This window comes from Peromyscus leucopus, chromosome 4 (assembly GCF_004664715.2).
Source record: "Peromyscus leucopus breed LL Stock chromosome 4, UCI_PerLeu_2.1, whole genome shotgun sequence".
NCBI classification, from domain to species: domain Eukaryota; kingdom Metazoa; phylum Chordata; class Mammalia; order Rodentia; family Cricetidae; genus Peromyscus; species Peromyscus leucopus.
The window spans coordinates 16,850,785-16,856,784 of NC_051066.1; positions in this window are offsets into that span (position 1 = coordinate 16,850,785).

Below are 6,000 nucleotides of genomic sequence, written 5' to 3' on the forward strand. Positions count from 1 at the left end.
GAATATTCATTGTGAAAAAAAGAAATTTTTGAACACCTAAACCTAGATATAACTGATTTTTAAATTAGAAAAATAATACTCTTGATATCTCACCAGTATATGTTAAGGTTCCATGTCCTCATAAAACATTTCAATGTGGTAAAAATGACCCAAGAATTCTTATTTAATGATTTGCTTCTCTTACATAGATGTGGATTTTAAGAATAATCATAGTTCCCCAAACTGAGAATTTATCTATATTTGTCAAAATGAATCTGAGTTTAGTAAACAAACTTTTTAAAAACCTGCAATTAAGTAATAAATTATGGGTGGGAAAGCTAACTTACTACGATATTAGAAGACAAGTGAATATACATTATAAAGAAGCTAGGCAGAAAGAGCAATACTTAACTTTATATGGAAAAACAAAAAACCTAGGATAGCTAAAAGAATCCTGTATAATAAAGCAACCTCTGGAGGCATCATGATCCCTGACCTCTACGATAGAGCTATAGTAATAAAAATAGCTTGGTGCTGGCATAAAAACCGACACATGGGCCATTGGAATCCAATTGAAAACCCTGACATTAATCCACACACCTGTAAACATATGATTTTTGGCAAAGAAGCCAAAACTGTACAATGGAAAAAAGAAAGCATCTTTAACAAATGGTGCTGGCATAACTGGATGTCAACATGCAGAAGATTGCAAATAGATCCATATCTGTCACCATGCACAAAACTCAAGTCCAAGTGGATCAAAGACCTCAACATAAATCCAGTTACACTGAACTTGATAGAAGAGAAAGTAGGAAGTAGTCTGGAATGCATTGGCACAGGAGACTGCTTCCTAAATATAACACCAGCAGCATAAACACTGAGAGAAGCAATTAATAAATGGGACCTCCTGAAACTGAGAAGCTTTTGTAGCGCAAAGGACACAGTCAACAAGACCAAACGACAGCCTCCAGAATGGGAAAAGGTCTTCACCAACCCCACATCTGACAGAGGGCTGATCTCCAAAATATATAAAGAACTCAAAAAGCTAGGCATCAAAATACTGAACAATCCAATTAAAATGTGGGCTACAGAGCTTAACAGAATTCTCAAATAGCTGAAAGGCATTTAAGGAATTGCTCAACATCCTTAGTCATCAGGGAAATGCAAATCAAAACAACTCTGAGATACCATCTTACACCTGTCAGAATGGCTAAGATCAAAAACACTGATGACAGCTTATGTTGGAGAGGATGTGGAACAAGAGGAACACTCCTCCACTGTTGGTGGGAGTGCAAACTTGGACAGCTACTTTGGAAATCAGTATGGCAGTTTCTCAGAAATTTGGGAATAAGTCTTCCTCAAGACCCAGCTATACCACTCTTGGGCATATACCCAAGGAATGCTCAATCTTACCACAAGGACACATGTTCAACTATGTTCATATCAGCATTATTTGTAATAGCAAGAACCTGAAAACAACCTAGATGCCCCTCAACTGAAGAATGGATAAAGAAAATATGGCACATACACACAATGGAGTACTACTCAGCAGAAAAAAAACAATGATGGCATGAAATTTGCAGGCAAATGGATGGAACTACAAAATATCAACTTGAGTGAGGTAACCCAGACTCAGAAGGACAAACATAGTATATACTCACTCATAAGTGGATACTAAATGTGATGGCCAGACTGTAACCCACAACTCCAGAGAGGCTAGCTAACAGGGAAAGACCCTAGGAAGGATACATGGATGACCCTATGAAGGAGAAGTGGATGGGATCTACATGAGTGGATTGGATGTGGTGGGGTGGCAGAGGGCGATGAGAACATAGGGAAATGGGAGGGTCAAGCTAGAACAGGGACAGAGTGGGAGGGCAGGCAGGAAGATACCATGATAGATGAGGACATCATGGGAATAGGAAGAGGCAGGGTGCTGGGGAGGCTTTCTGGAATCCACAAGGTTGACCCCACCTTGATCTGCTGACAGTGGTCCAGAGGATGCCTGGACTGGTCTACTCTGGTGACCAGCCTAGCAAATAACCTAGCTGTCATCATAGAGCCTTTGTCCAGTGACTGATGGAGGCAGATACAGAGATCCACAGCCAGGCACCAGGCTGAGCTCCGGGAATCCAATTGATGAGAGAGAGGAGAGATACTGTAGGCGAGGGACTTTGAGATCATGATGGGAGGACGTGCAGAGATGACCGGCCACACTAGTGGAAGCCCATGAACTGTGGACTGGTGGCTGTGGAGCCCCCATGGGACTGGGCTAGGCCCTCTGGATACGGAAGATGGTTGTTTGGTTGGAACTGTTTGGGGGGCAACCAGGCAGGGGGACCTGGTCTATGGGCAGACTTCTGGAGCCTGGTGCCTGTGGTGTGACACCTTGCGCAGCCTTGGTGCAGTGGGAAGGGGCTTGGACCTGCCTAGTCTCAGTGTGCTGGGTTCTGCTGGCTCCCCATGGGAGACCTCGATTTGGGGCATGTGAGGATGTGGGGTGGCTTGGGAAAGAGGGCTGAGGGTGGGAGGAGGGGGTATCTGTGGATAGTATGTGGAGTGAGTAGAAAATTTCTTAATAAAGAAAAATGAAAAAAATAAAGAAGCTAGGCAAGGACAAAGAGGAAAAGGTAGAGGAAAGAAGTAGAAATGCACATTTCTTTTTTCATGCATAGTCATGAAAATTCTTATTAATTTTTAAACTGAGTTGTAATTGATAAGTATTTTTAATCATAAATTTTCAGTCTCAATTGGTAGAACTTAAATGGCCCATATATCCATAAAAGCACAAGCTGCAACATTGGTTTGTGACAGTGACAGTTGTATATATAGCAATGTGAGAGAGAAAAATATGAATACTGAAATGAAAGGCATAGATAACAAATATTTAGCAGAATCAGAATGACAAGTTAAATGAACCTACTATAAAAGAAAGCCATTCAGCTATGATTGAATGGGTATTGTAGCTGTCTGTGGAATAGATATGAAATGGATGGATGTAAATTAATAAAGCAAGCTAGGTGAATGTTGAAGTAAAGGGTATCAGGAATACATCTCCGTTTCTAATTGCTAGCCAGAGAAGAGAGTGTTCCTAAATGGACCAGTGTGAAGTTTTTGGGGTGAGAGAAGACAGTGGTTTCATTAAACTCTGTGTCTGTGAGAGAGATTTTGCTCTTTTGAGTTAAGGTCTTAAGAGTATTGCTGTGTCGCTGAGGTTGGTTTCAAGCTCTTGGTCTGAAGGAGTTCTTATCTCACCCACCAAAAGTAGCTGGGAATAAGACCCCATCCCTAGCTGAGGAGTCCTCAGCCACTGGGAGCAGACCAGTTTTCTTCAGCATTGTTGTACATAGCTGGTTTGTCCATGCTCCAATAGGTGATGCTCTACACCCATGCATCATGTAGACAGTACTAATAGGACTTAGTAGGTTATTTTTTAAAAGAAAGGAGACAAAATGAAGTTGGGAAGGGGTGGGACTAAGATTAAAGGTTACAGGAGGAATTGTAGTATGGGAGCAGTGAGTGGACGTGATGGAAATATATTCTATTCATGTATTAAATTTCCAATGAATAAATAACACTTTCTTAAAGGCCTAGATGTAGGATGACTTTATATGGGGATTATCCCAAACATTCTGGACTGCTGATTCACATGACAGATGAACTAAAACAAATAGTGGTAACAAGTACTAATATGAATCAGACTACTAAATAATAATCACATAACTAGGTAATATACAGAGAAATGCAAGGCAATAAGTGAAATATTCCATGGAAGACTCTCCTGTAATGGTCTAGCAAAAGCACTTACTTTCACTGCCTGGGAGGCCAGCTTCCAGCAGCACAGTGCTAGAAGAGAAATCCACAGGGTTAGCGCAGACTAGACTTTTCTATCTGAGGAAGCTAGGGAAAAAGACACACACCCTCTTGATGCTTTCCTTTAGACCTTTATTCATTTGCATGCTCTATTCTTTATTTTCCTGGTGATTTCCTTCTCTCATTCTTGGTATTCTAAACTCTTTCATTCCTGTTGTTTTCCTTCTAAATCATTTTAACTCTCTCATTCTTGGTGTTTTCCTTCTAATTCTTTTCTAACCCATTTTAACTTTATTTTTATTCTTTTTTTTATAGCTTATGTACCCCAGCAAAATATTTCAGGCAATAGAAAAATTACAATGTGGTTATGTTCTTTTTCAAGTGAATGATTACAATGAATACAAAACGAACAGTAAAAAAAAAACAAAAAAAAAAAAAAACAAAAAAAAAAAAACAGCATGTTATCCATATCCCTTACATGATTAAACATTTCACATATTACAGGTGAAAAACGAAGTATCCCTAGAACCCCCATACATTCATACCAAAGCAACTTGTTATAGTTTAACAATGTAGGCATGCAAGACATCTTACTCAGTCAGATCTTTTACTGCAGGCTGCAGTTTTGCAACTACAAAGAAAGGGCCAGTTACTTTATTACTTGCCTTGAAAGGTAATCTTATAAGGAATGAGAAACTTAAACTTTTATATATGAAAAAGAATTGGTCAGCTCCTTGGAATGTATACCCACTCATCCATAGTTTCTTGTATCAGGAGATAAGAGCAAAAATGGACACAGGGAATTAATCGTCACCTTTGATCACCAACCAAACTTAATAAGGAAAGTACATCAGCTAGCAACAGTTGGGCTGCTTTGTATTTTTGACCCAAACCTGATAAATCTGTATTTCAGCTATGTGTCCTTGTGGCCTTTAGATTATTTTCTGGAGTTTTTCATCTCAAAGCTATTATCAAAACATCTGATCTAACCTGAGGTTATTTTAAGGCTTTGTTTCAGCTAATGATGCACATCCAACCTGTAACTGCATTGTTCAGCCTTAAAAGAATTAAATCCATCCTGGCTCCTGGGGACTCAATTGTTTTCCTTAATCACTATCTTGAACATTATCTATACAGCTCCTTAGGTGAAACTCATAGGCCCTAGCTATGTGACATTTTTTTGTATTTATTTTTATTCATCAAAACTCTGTATAAACTAACATTATTATTATTAGGAAGAAATCATCTTCATAATAATCCACAGGTAAAAATGCCCAGTAGAATGGAATGTTTTCATGAAATAAATTCACCACGTTAAAAGCAGTAGGGATCTCCCCACACCCATTTACACCATGCCAGATACCAGAGGAAGATGACAGGTACAAGCATGTAAAGGCACAGCAGAAGCAAAAGACACTCTGGGGTCTGTGATCTCAGATCCTTGTGTATCTGAGATTCACCCATCTGGAATTTTCCTTCTGGTGGGCTGACACCCTGAAGTCAATGGCCACCTGCTGCTCCTCTGACATGGCCACTGGCAGGTTGTCTAATAAAATACTGACTCCCAGTCTCTTTCTCCCCTTTTCTAAAAGAATACCCCATGACTGAGATTCACAGACCTGTGTCTTATTGCTAATAGCTAGAAACTAGTAATAAAAAGAAAAAGTAAGTAACTATCTTAGTCAGTGTTCTATTGCTGTGAAGAGACACCATGACCATGGCAGCTCTTATAAAAGAAAACATTTCATTGAGCCTTGCTTACAATTTCAGAGGTCTAGTCTATTATCATCATGGTGGGAAACATGGTGGCATGCAAGGAGACATGGTGTTGGAGAGGTAGCTGAGAGTTCTCCATTCAGAATTGCAGGCAGTAGGAAGAGAGAGACTCTGGACTTGGCATAGGCTTTTGAACCCTCAAAGCCCAACTTCAGTGACACTCTTCCTCCAACAAGGCCACACTTCCTAATCATTTGAAATAGTGACCAAATCTTTGAGCCTATGGGGGTCCATCTCATTCAAACTACCACAGTAACCAAAGATTAACAGAGAACTCTGACACATTACAATAATGGTTTTATACCACATGAAATGGTAACCTAAAAATCATGACCATCTAATTTAATTGAACAAATATTCTATATCCATTTCTCACAAGAAACCTTTTTACAAATCAAGTATATGAAAAAATTCTTTATAGATTGAAAAATA